Source organism: Erinaceus europaeus, chromosome 10 (assembly GCF_950295315.1).
Source record: "Erinaceus europaeus chromosome 10, mEriEur2.1, whole genome shotgun sequence".
Classification (NCBI taxonomy): Eukaryota; Metazoa; Chordata; class Mammalia; order Eulipotyphla; family Erinaceidae; genus Erinaceus; species Erinaceus europaeus.
The window spans coordinates 38,573,943-38,587,292 of NC_080171.1; the positions used below are offsets into that span (position 1 = coordinate 38,573,943).

General features: G+C 42.9%; 1 protein-coding gene across 3 annotated transcripts in view; it reads left to right on the plus strand.

Moving 5' to 3' along the window:
* GNA14 (G protein subunit alpha 14) overlaps window positions 1-13,350 on the plus strand; it is a 219,134-nt gene that overhangs the window by 184,166 nt on the left and 21,618 nt on the right. The gene's annotated exons all lie outside the window — the stretch shown is intronic.

Below are 13,350 nucleotides of genomic sequence, written 5' to 3' on the forward strand. Positions count from 1 at the left end.
CAGTACCTAAGGACCTGGGTTCAAGCCCCAGGCTCCTACCTGTGGTGGGGATCAGGGTGGGGGGGACCTGAATTTGGAAGTTCACAAGTGGTGAAGTAGTGCTATAGGTGTCTCTCTTTCCCTTCCCTCTCAACTTCTCTGTTTCTGTCAAATAAATCTTTTTTTTTTTTTTTTGCCTCCAGGGTTACTGCTGGGACTCGGTGTTTGCACTACAAATCCACTGTTCCTTTGGGGCTGTTTTTTCCTTTTTTGTTGCCCTTGTTGTTTATTGTTGTTGTTATTGCTATCATTGTTGGATAGGGCAGAGAGAAACCAAAAGAGGACAGAGAGACAGGGGAAGAGAAAGATAGACACCTGCAGACTTGCTTCACCACCTGCGAAGCAACCCCCCTGCAGAGGGGAGCTGGGGTTCAAACTGGGATCTTTGTGCTTTTACCCCATGTGTACTTAACCCACTGCACTACTGCCCAGCCCTCAATAAATAAATCTTTTAAAAAATAATAGAAGCTGTTGTATTGCAACCTGGCTTGTTGATGGAGTCTAAGCTACTCACAATGGAGCAGAATCATGGCTTCGTTATAGGAATTGTGCTACATATAGCTGGTGGAGCTGAGAAGAGGGTATTAGAAAGTTCCTGTGCATAGCTGGTTGTTTGATAGCAAGGGCTGACAGTGGAGGAAAAAAGATATTAAAGGGATGAGAAACAAATGAGAACCCATGAAGACAAAATAGATTCTGTGGGGACAAGCTGGTTCTTGCCTTCTGGTGCTGTCACCTCTATGTTAGCACAGGTGTATAGAGTGGGGTGTCCTTTGTAGTAACACTTTATGTGTGTCTTTCTGTCCCAAAACATGGAGACACTGCCCCAGAATTTGGAAGACATGAAGGAGAGATGTTCCCAGCATGGGCTGGGTGCCGTGCACCAAACTGTGGACCTCCAGCAATGAAGCTGACCCAAGGTGTGCAAGCAGGAGCAGGGCTCTACCCTTCACAGTACATTGGTTAGCATTTCACCTAAGTCCCAAGTCATTTTCAAATTCTCTTGTGGCCAACGCTGCCCCAGAAACACATGCATGTTCTGGGAAGTGTCATTGTTGCTTAGCCAACTAAACACAGTACAAGGCCACAGAATCAGTCAGTTTCTCAATTGCATTATTAACACCCATTGTTACAAATGTCTGTGCCAAAGCAATGTATTGTAAGAGCCTTGAAAAGAACCTTTTTAGTGAAACCCACTGAAATTCTGAATGGCAGGAAAAAGTAGTCTTTCATGCCAACACTCTGTGGCCTGGGAATTTTGCTATTTATTTTTGTTGGAGAGAAAAGGAGGTGAACAAGGTGGCAGATTGGAGTAGAAGTCAAGATTTCTACTAAGTCTTGAACTGAGCTAGAAAAAGCTTTTCTTCCTGAGTTGGGTAGAAAATTATGTTCCCACAAGGATAAATCTGGGTAGTGATATCAGGCCAGTGACTAAGTATTCAGATATCTTGGAGGAGGTGGGACTGATCACAATGGAAGGGGAACAGGTAGTGAAAAATGGATCCTTGTTGCAGCCAAGAGTGTCAAAGGAAGCTGGAAAACATGTGCATGTATGCATGTGTGTAATTTTAGTAAGTAAATGTCTGTTTTTACAAATAACCTAAGTATGCTTGAAGAAATGAATATTGTAGTTGTTTTGAACATGTGTGTTCATAAGGTCACATTTTGCTGATCATGACATTTGAATTACCCATATCGTCCATAATTTGTGTTGCTAGTCATATTGTACTTTGGTACTGTTCTGCCTAAATTATTTTTTAATTTAAAATTATTTTATTTACTTTGGATAGAGATAGAGAGAAATTGAGAGGGAAAGGAAAGATAGGGAAAAAGAGATGCCTGCAGCATTGCTTTACCCCTTGATGAGCTTCCCCCTCTGCAGGTGGGGCCTGAGGGTTTGAATCTGAGTCCAGGTGCACTATAATGTGTCACTACTTGGTCCTTAAATGCATTTGTTATTTGAACATCCCTTTCTATATTGAGTTAATCTTTTTTACATTGAAGTTTACCCTTTTTGGTTTTATTAAATAATTCACAAATAAATCTTAAGGTCTTTTAAATTAATAGAACCAACTATCTTTGGCTTAGGGTTTTCATGGTGAATCTTTTCCCCATTTTTTATCACTTTTTTTTTAAAGTTGCCATTAACCTTCTTCTGTTTAGTTATTTATTGTTGTTGTGCTAGACACATGTGAAAAAGAATTTGAGGTTGAAAAGGATTTTATCTCCCAAACTCCCAAAAGGAGCCTTTTATTCCCACCAGGTGCCTGGGCAGACTCAGTTTCTGAGTCTGTGTTGAGTCCAGGCTGAGTTTCTGCCCTCTAAAAGATGCCTTTTTAAATCTCAACCCTGAGCTAGAGGGATTCAAAGGCTCTTTGGCTCTTGCTCACTTTTAGATGTCAGTCCCCATGATGCTGAAAAGGAGATGCTCAACCTCTCATTTGTACCCTTTCAGAAAAGGCAAAACCCCAGGAGGAACAGCTTCCCTAAAGCTGAGTTCAACTCCTTGGGCTTCATCTTTCCCTATGTATTGACTCAGCATTTATTTTTTATATTCTTCTAATGTTTTGAGCCCACCATTGGTAACTGTCTTAACTGTTTTACAGTACCAGAATCTGCACCTGTGTAGATTCCCACACCGACTTCCTTATCAGAGCTGCCCCTGGTGCCAGGGTACTCCCAGGGCTGTGCCAGAGTTCAAACTTGGAGCGTGTGCATGGCAACTCAAATACTCTGCCCAGTGACCTATTTCTGTAGCCACCTACTTTGTTTTAAAAAAGGCTTACAAATGTGTGTGAGAGAGGGAGAGAGGGGGGGAGAGAGAAAGAGAGAGGGCACAGACCAGAGCACCACAACATTCTAGCACACGCAAAGCTGGAGATCAAACTCAGGACCTCTTGCTTTTATGATCAGTGCTTTGGTCACTGTGCCTCATCCTGGGTCACCCTTCTGTCTTTAATGCAAAAGCTGACTCAGACTTCCTAGTCTTCCTTTACCAGAAGCAGAAGTTCTTCGTTTACTTTCTAAACAAAACAAAAACAACTCCTTTCTCTTGCTGGGGATTTTTTTTTATAATGTCATGCTTTAGAAACTGGTTGTTTCAAGGGTTGAATTGATAGCTCACTGTATAGGACATATGACCCAGGTCCAAGTCCTGATATCATATGGAAGCAGCACAACTTTAGGGAGCTCTGGTACTATGCTGTTTCTCTCTATCAGAACGAAAAAAAAAAAGTCAGCCCAAGATTGTGTCAGGCTGCGTCGTGGGGGAGAGAGAAGAGACCAGGAACTCGTGGCGGAGCGGAACGCAAAGCTTTATTCACATGGACATCCCAGAGTTGGGTGTGAGCGCAGTGGTTTAGGCCACTTGGAGCTAGCAAAATGGCCGCCTCCCACTATGCCCACTAGCCCTTCTCCAGGTCTTCTCTGGGTCAGGATGCGGAAGAGAAAAAGGGGCGAAATTGGAATAGCAGTGGGTTTTATAGGGTAAAAACCGGAAGTGGCAAGTTGGAAACGGAAATGGAAATGGCTAGAAAAGGGGGTGGAGAGAGGCAAAAGGCATGCTGGGAAGGTGAAAGCGTCCTTAGCAACTGTTGCAATGGTTTTAACTGAATTAGCAATACCCTGAAGGGATAATGTAGTGGGGATCTTTCAGGCAAAACAGTGATTATGTAAGCAGAGCAGGGGGGCTGGCTTTAAGGCCCAACAAGAGTGGTGAGATCACATGTATACAAAGGCATCATCCCTGAAGAAATAGAAACAAATAACCTCTCCCCCAACTGATAATTTTGATTGACTGAGATAAGTATGATACAAGGAACTTTATATATTTCATCTTACTCCTTTTGTAAAACTTGTTTCACAGTAGATACTTAGAATATTATTCAATTAGGTTTTTACCATCTTGACTACATTAACAAAGCTTTTAATGAAAGTAATTATCTGGCAGAACAACAAGAACATTTCTTCACAACTAGAGGAAGCTTCTCCCCGTTCAATCTTGGAGCCAGTATTCTGGGCCCTGTAACTTGGGCCCCCGAGTGGTGCAGGAGGTCTGAGGAGGGTCTAGTAGAGAACAGGGCTGCCTGTTGGGCTCAGGACAATGACCAGAGAGCACTGGCTGGTCTTGACAGGGTCCATCACTGACAGCCACAGATACAGGCCTGAAATCAGCCAGGCATCACTTCAGAAGTAGCTCCTTTTGCTGTTCCCCTGGGAACATTGGCATGAAGCACAAGTATTAAGACGTCTGTCTTGTGGTTGGGGAGATAGCATAGTGGTTATACAAAAGACATTCATGCTTGAGGCTCTGAAGTCCCAGGTTAAATCCCCAGCACCACCATAAGCCAGAGCCAAGCAGTGCTCTGTTCTGTGTCTTTCTCTCCATGTCTCTCTCATTAAAATAAATTAAACTAATAATAAAAAAAAGACATCCTTCCTTCCTTCAGAATAGTGAAGATGGTTGTCTTGTTTAGGAAAGGCAAAGATTAAAGCTGTATCTGAGCTCAGTGGTTGAGAAGCAGACAGACCCTGTTTCTCTGAATCTGCTGTTATAATAGTCACTCCTTTGTGATTCTTTAGTTATTTCCTGTGAAAGGAGAGGGGGAGGTGATCTCAGTTCTGTCTGCCTCTATCACCTCGGACTTCCCCCTTGAGACTCTGGCCTGTGTTACACAGATATTACAATCACAACTCAATGGGATATTGCCCTAAATCTGATCCTCTTCCAGTTTTTCTTCCCCTCTTTCCAGTGATAAAGAAGCTAGTCTTAAATGGCCCAAAACTCTCCTCATATTATGGAAGGGCCTCTGCTCTCTGTAGATTTGTGTCATCCAGGGAGTCTGGACACGTTCATCACAGTGTCTGCACTGTCATACCTGACATCATGCAGGCAAAGCTCAAGGAAAGTTACACTGGACTCTCCTGTTTGTAATGCATGTTGTTAACAGCATACAAGCTATTCATCACATTTCAGTAACCAAAACTTAATTTAGAAGGGTGCTAGGGTTTGAGCCCAGGGCCTCATCCACTGAGTTATACACTTACCCCACAGCATATTTGTTTATTGTCACCAAGGTTATTGCTCGGGCTTGGTGCCTGCACCTAGTGACTCTGGAATATTCAGGCCACACCAATTAAGGTCTATGCCAACCTGAGCCTAAAGAAAGCTGTAAGTCTTACTGCCTCAGAATTGGAAGGGGTGCTAGGGTTTGAGCCCAGGGCCTCTTACACCGAGTCACACCCTTACCCACAACCTATTTATTGCCACCAAGGTTATTGCTGGGCTCGGTGCCTGCAAGAGGAATCCACTGATCCTAATAGCCTTTTTTTTCTTTCCATTCTTCTTTGATAAAACAGAGGAAAAAAATTTTAACATTTTTATTAGTGATTTACAAGATTATAAAGGGTAACAGTTCCACATCACACCTACCACCAAAGTTCTATGTCCCCACTCCCAGCAATAACCAACCACCAGAGTGAACAAAGAAATTGAGAGGAGCAGGAGTTTGAACCTGGATCCTTGAGCCTGGTAATAATGTGAACTTAACCAGGAGTACCGCTGCCTAGCCTCCCACAACCTTTTTAATGAAGGTTCGTCTTCCTGCCTTCTTCCCTTCATCCTTACCTGCCCCTGGACTCTTTTCTGGGGCCTGGACTGTGTGTGCACACAGGTTCCCTCCCCCCACTCATAGTGACATGCGAATAAACCAGGTGTCTATCAGGACACTTCTGCTCAGAGAGACGAAAACCAAGTTCTCTAAGTGAAGAACTTCCAGATGAGTGGGTACATCTAGTCTCTAAATAAATGGAATCTAAAGAGACTGTGGCTGAGAGCAAAATATGGCCTGGCTTGAGTTTCAGAGGAGATAAAGAGCAGTAATGAGAAAATGGGCAGACTTTGGGTAAGGACCAAAGGTCAGTTTTAAGTAGTGTGAATGTTGGTTTTTCTGATTTTGATCACGCTGTAAATATAAGCTCTAGGTTTCAGGAAACCCAACTGAAGTCTTTAGAAATAAAGAGGCAGTGTGGCTGCAACTTTTCAAGTATTTCAGGAAATAGGTTCATGTGTATGTGGGAGTTGCTTGTCTATGCACATGGAAGGAGAAATAATGAATGATAAACTAAGGCAGGAAACAGTTAACATCTAGCAATCTTAAAACATAGAGAGGAGCTATTTATGCTATGCTCCCCACCTTTTTTGTAAGTCTTAAGTTATTTCAAAATATATTACTCAGGATAAAAATGAATGGAACTGGAGGTGACTATACTTAGTGAAAAAAGATGAAAGACAACTGGTAGACGGCCTCATTCACAGGTGGAATGGAGATAATGAAGGCAAATAAACTGGCAAAAGAAACAGTAACCAAATGGTCTTGGACTTTGTAAAAACTGTATTGTGATGGTTGTGGTGACTTGTACATACAAATGTGTAAGTGTGAATCTATATACATTCTCACAGGGGTGAAGTGGTATCTCATTGTTTTTATTTGCATTTCTCTGACCATCAATGACTTGGAACTTTTTTTTTCACATGTCTGTTGGCCTTTTGGATCTCTTCTTAGGTGAATATTCTATTCATAGCCTCTTCATACTTCTGGATGGGGTCATTTGTTTTATTGTTGCTGAGTTTGGTGAGCTCTTTATATATTTTGGTTATAAGCCTTTTGTCTGATGTATGGCATGTAAAGATCTCCCATTCTGGAAGGGGTCTCTTTGGGTGGTGGTTTCTTTTCCATCAAGCCCCCCCTTTTTTTTAGAGTAGAACAAAAACTGCAAACATCTATCTGGAACCAGAAAATACCTAGAATCACCAAAACAATCTTGAGGGAAAAAAAGAACAGAACTGGAGGCATCACTCTCCCAGATATCAAATTATATTATAGGGCCATTGTATCAAAGATGACTGGTACTGGAACAAAAATAGATACACTGACCAGTGAAACAGAATTGAGAACCTAGGGGGTCGGCGATAGTGCAGTGGGGTAAGCACACATGGCACATGTGCGAAGTGTAAGGACAGGCATAAGGATCCCAGTTCGAGCCCTTGGCTTCCCACCTGCATGGGGGGTTGCTTCATGGGCGGTGAAGCAGGTCTGAGGTGTCTGTCTTCCTCTCCTCATTTCTGTCTCCCCTCCTCTCTCGACTTCTTTCTGTCCTATCCAACAACAACAATAGCAATGACAACAACAATAATAATTACAACAGCAAGGGCAACAAGATGGGAAAAAATGGCCTCCAGGAGCAGTGGATTCACAGTACAGGCACAGAGCCCTAGTGACAACCCTGGAGGCAAAAAAAAAAAAAAAGAAGAATGGAGAGCCCAGAAATAAGCACCTATGGACAGCTAATCTTTGGCAAAGAGGCTGGGCTTAGACTATTAAATGGAGAAAGGAGAGTCTCTTCAACAAATGGTATTGGAAAAAAATGGGTTGAAACATGCAGAAGAATGCAACTGAGTCACTATTTCACCACACACAAAAGTAAATTCCAGAAGGATCAAGGACTTGGATGTTAGACTAGATAGCATCAAATACGTACAGAAAAATATTCACAGGACTCTTTTCCATCTAAATTTTATAGGCATCTTCAATGATACAAATCCAATTGCAAGGAAGACAAAAAATAAACCAATGGGATTCCGTCATATTAAAAATATCTTAAAATATGTTAAAAAATACTCAAGGGAAGACTCTGAACTTTACATACTGTTGTGCCTCTTGAGAGAAGTCTCTTCCAAATCCCACTGCCAGGTTTCTTTCTTTCTCTTCTTTTTGACTTATTATATATATATATATATATATATATATTTATTTATTTATTTATTTTAATGAGAGAGATACGGAAAGAGATGGAGACAGAGAGACCAGGGCATTATTTAGTTCTGGCTTATGGTGGTGCTGGGGATTGAATCTGGACCTGAGTGCCTCAGGTATGGAAGTGTTTTGCATAGCCACTGTGCTATCTCCCCAGCTCCACTGTCAGGTTTCTAAGATGCCTGCATTTTCCTCATGGGTTTTAACCAGAGGACAACCTCAGGAAGCTCCACTAACAGCTGGAGTGTGAGTGTGTGTGTGTGTGTGTGTGTGTGTGTGTGTGTGTGTGTGTGTGTGTGTGTGTGTGTGTGTGTGTGTATACACCTCTCTGTACCTGAAATGAAAAAAAAAATCCACCAGGGAGAGGTGGAATCATGCATGTGCAATGTCCCAACAATAACACAAACTTTTTTCCCATACATATGCTGCATATTCACTATGCTATGAGGCCTCTGAGCACTTTTAGCTCAAGCATGGATGCTGAACAGTCATCTTGACTTGCGATGATCCCCATGACAGATAAAGGGGAGCATGGAAAATTACTGAACTGTACATAGTTTCCCCCTAATAGAGTCAGATGTTGCTTCCACTTTCATGCCATCCACCATGATGGACTAGACTATTAGAGGAGATACTTGTAGCATTCCTAAAGCATCTCCTAAACTGCCTCTCAGCTGTGATATCACACTGAACCTCAGAGCGGCATTATTCAGGCTAGCAGCACAGGATGTAACACCCAGAAGCAAACATGCTGGCTGCCACCAGGGGGCAGAGTTAGACAAATGAGTCACCCACAAGTCTCAGTGAAACTGCTGTTATCTTGCGTCTCTAAGCAGACACCATGACTGAAACTGCCTTCAGCGTCCATTTGCTATGATTTTCTGTTCAGTGCATTTTATGTGCACATGTTTCTTGGACACCCACAACACCAGACAGCATCTTTTCCTTCCTGAATAGCACTGGGCTAGATTGTGGATATGAGGTGAAATGAGGTATTGGCTCTGCCCCAGCACCCTCTCCCTACTGACTCTGAGGACAATGAGGAGAACAGAGGTTTTGAGTTTAGAGAGCAGAGCTAGCTGACTGGGAGGAAGAGAGGAAATGAAGGGTACAGGGTTCCTGCACCCTGCAAATACTGTCCAGGTTCTCTGGCTAAGAAATTGGTAGGTGGGGGCAAAATGGCCCAGGGAACAGGATTTATAAATGGACAGGGAACTGCCAATGTGTCCATTCTTCACAAATGGGATATTTACTAGGTAACCACTACAACAGGGTTAATTCTACTCACATTTGGACCATACTTTACAGTTTAGTAGGTTGCCATGAAAATCATTGGTTCCTTTCTAAGTTAGGACACTGAGCAGGTATCCTAATGGGGTCCTTAAAATTGGGTCTCAATTATAAGGGGGTTGGGTGGTAGGCCCATCTGGTAGAGCACACATAACTATGTGCAAGGACCCCAGTTCAATCCCTTGGTCTTGGTCCCCATATGCAGTGGGGAGGCTTCACAAGCATTGAAACAGTATTGCAGGCTCCCCTCTCCCGCCTCCCCTATCTCTCAAATAATGAAAATAAAGTTTAAAAGTCTCAATTATAGGGCTGTCAAAGTAACTCACCTGGATAGTGCATCTGGTTTGCCATTAGTGGGACCCCAATTTCAAAGCATGGCCCCCACCACATTGGAGGGAGCTTCAGTGCTATGGTGTCATTCTCTATCTGAAGAAGTCAACCTTAAGTGGTAAAGCCCTAGTGATGAAAAAAAAAGGTCCTGTTTGTCTAACTTAAAGCCCCAGTCCCCTTCCCAGGCTCTTCCCTATGACCCACCTTGTCTTGATCACATTCAAGACACTAACTGCCTAAGGATCCATGGTCTAAGGAAGAGTTTCTACTTACTCTTGAGCTAACCATGGCCCTGGGGAGCAAGGGGTTTGCTCCAACCAAGTAAATCTATCAGATTTTCCTTTGCTCTGGTTTTTTACTGGACTATCGTGAGGATAACCAAACCTGTCAATACTCAGCTGTCAAACTATGACTTGCTGACGACTCACAGATGCAGGTGATGAGCCTCTGGTACCAACACATGGCTTTGTTGTGGATACAGGCCAACCCCCATCATCTTTGCTTTGTAATGTTTGCAAGGATTTGGGGGCCCCTAGTAATCTTCCAGGACTAAATCAAGGGAGAGCCCTTGGCACATAGGAGTGGGCCATAAACACTAACCACCATAATCGTGATAATTACAGCAATAATGACCTTACCAATTATAGTAATAATAGTGCAATAGTACTAGAGCAGTGTTTAATAATGATGATGATAATAAATATAATACTAGTCTAGCAATCTGCAGAATAAGGTCATGAAATTGAAAGTTTTGCCTAGTGGCAAAGAGCAGCATAAGGATTCTGTTTTCCACAAGCTTTTGCTGTGGGAGGTGCTATGGTACTGACGGCAGCTTTGTGTCTCTGACTGTTGGGTCTGCTCTCTCTTCTCACTCTCAAGATGAGAAAGTGGCCCAGAGTGGTAAAATGAACTTGTGTAAGGTCCCAGCTCCATCACAATAAGTAAACATATAGAAATAGACTGGCGCAGCTATGAAGAACAATAAACTCACCCTCTATGACCCATCTTGGATGGAGCTAGAAGGAATTATATTAAGTGAGCTAAGTCAGGAAGACAAAGACAAGTATGGGATTATCCCACTCATAAACAAAAATTGAGAAAGAACAGAAAGACAGCAGGAACCTCCTACTTCCTCTATAGAGCCAATATTTCCCCAGTCCTGGAACCTCTAGGATGGGGCTCACTTCCCCGCATGCTTCTCTCAATTCATACCAACTGATACTGCATCCGTAAATCAACCTAATCAACGCAATGAGTACCACCTCAACATGCTTCACTTCAGACTGTCTCCAGAGATGTCAGGCGTGGAATGTCAACCCTTCAGCCTCATTACTCGGGTGAGACCTTTCCTTTCATAGGATTCTCTGATTCCATTCCAGGTGGTTCACTTACTAACAAAGTCCCAAAACCTAGTTATAGACCAGGTCCCATGAGATACAGCATTATGTTCACATGTATCCATAAATTAGGGCAAAATATATACCTGAAAACAAAAGTACACAATAGTCTGTACAGTGAGTCAGTATAAAGTTCATAATGAAATAGTGTCTACTTAAGACTTAGTTACCCTCTTCACCTACTTCCTATTAAACTTCCCTCACTCACTCCAAAGCTAACCTTATCAAAGCAAGGACTGCATAAGCTGAATAAGGGCAAGAGACTGGCATACTTTAATGATGACTCGTCACTATCAGGCCACCCCATCAGCTGGGGCCCTAGTCAGGAAGTCCTGAGACTCCCAAACATACATGATGGTCCTAGACCTTGAATAAATCCCTCTCCCCAACATTACCAGTCATCTCTATTAGGAACAACACAATAGACCCCTTTTTGGGTCCCCATAGGACCTTGCCCTCAACATGGGTCAACAATGGTAGAGTATGTTCCATCCTCTGAAGGGAGGCTGGACAACATTCTCTATGCTACACCTGAGGAAGATGAGTCTGATATTGGGGCAGCTTGGAATGTTCCTACTCATGACCACAGAATGTGAGGTCAGGTCTACAGGGATGCAGAGGTCACATAGGCTCCTAAGCTGAATATGGGCCCCAGATCAGATCAAATCGATGGAGTTTACAGCCAACAATATTTATACAATTTTCCCATATTAGGGAGCTACTCTCTTCCCTGATCCAGCTTTCTGGTCCTTTTTCCAGCCATGTCATCTCCCCAGACAATAACTTGGAAATACCTGCTTATCCGATTTCAGGCTCAGGGAAAAAAAAACTAGTATAGTCATGGACCCTTTGGAATATAACCAAAATATGCCTACTAGCTATCTACAAAATGGAGACCCCTCTAACTCTTCATCTGCACTATTCTAGGCTTTAGGTTCACGATTAGTTGACAATTTGTTTGGCTTTGTATGTTAACTCTCTTCTCAGCCACTAGGTTCCAGATGCTAGCAGGATGCCAACCAGAATTCCCTGGACAGACAACCCCACTAATGTGTCCTGGAGCTCTGATTCCCCAGAATCCTGCCCCACTAGGGAAAGAGAGACAGGCTGGGAGTATGGATTGACCTGTCAATGCCCATGTTCAGCACGGAAGCAATTACAGAAGCCAGACCATCCACCTTCTGCATCCCACAATGACCTTGGGTCCATAATCCCAGAGGGATAAAGAATAGGAAAGCTATCAGGGGATAGGAGCTCTGATGATGGGAATGTATCTATCTCTCTTATCCTATGGTTTTATAAATGTTTCCTTTTTATAAAGAAAAAAGAAAACAGACTGGCAACTATAATAGTTGATGCTGTTTTTTAATAGTTTGCTACAAGATTATAAGATTACAATGTTCAGTTCCACACCACACCACACCACACACACACACACACACACACACACACACCACCAAAGTTCTGTGTCCCCACCCTCCTACCTCCCAAAGATAACAATCATAGTTCTCACAAGTCTTAGTTTACTTGCTTTTTTTTGTTTGTTTTGTTTTGTTTTTGGCAAGTTCATATAAATTAGATCTCTAGATTCCACATAAGAGTGAAACCATTTGGTGGCTGTTCCATCTTTTTTTTTTTTCTTTTTTTGCCTCGAGTGTTATTCTGGGGCTTGGTGCCTACACCACGAATCCACTGCTCCCATAGGCTGTTTTTTCCCCTTTTGTTGCCCTAGTTGTTTTATCCTCATTGTGGTTATTATTATTGTTGTTGATGTCATTGTTATTGGATAGTGGATAGGACAGAGAGAAATGGAGAGAGGTGGGGAAGACGGGAGAGACAGACACCTGCATACCTGCTTCACTGCTTGTGAAGTGACTCCTCTGCAGGTGGGGAGCTGGGGCCTCAAACCAGGATCTTTATGCTTTGCACCATGTGCTCTTAACTCACTGTGCTATCGCCTGACATCCGTCATCTCTTTATTTATTTTGCTAATCATAATCACCTCCAGCTCCATCCATTTTGTCCCAAGGTATACAATATCATCATCCTTTTTGATCACAGAGTAATATTTCATGGAATCTATATCCCATAACTTTTTTGACCAGTCTCTGTTGATGGGAATTTAGGTTTCTTCCACTCTTTGGCTATTATGAATAATGCTGTTGTTTTTAATTCTTTGATACTCTCTTAATACTTTTGTCAAAGAAAAAAAGTAAAGGTTGTTGGTAAGATGGTGACTGACCCTCCTGTATTTCGATAGTCACCACTGGGTATGAAATGCTGGCAAAACTGCCAATGGTGGAACTGAAAGTCACAGGCCAGGTACTCTCTGTGGCTCTCTGCACAAGAAACAGACACGTCACTGCCACTTATATGGCTGTGAGCAGCCCCTCCCCGCCCAGCAGCTGGGGAGATGGGCCCTCAGGCTGGCCCAGGGCAGGCCTGGACTCCTTATCACCTGCAGATTGGCCTCCTGTGTC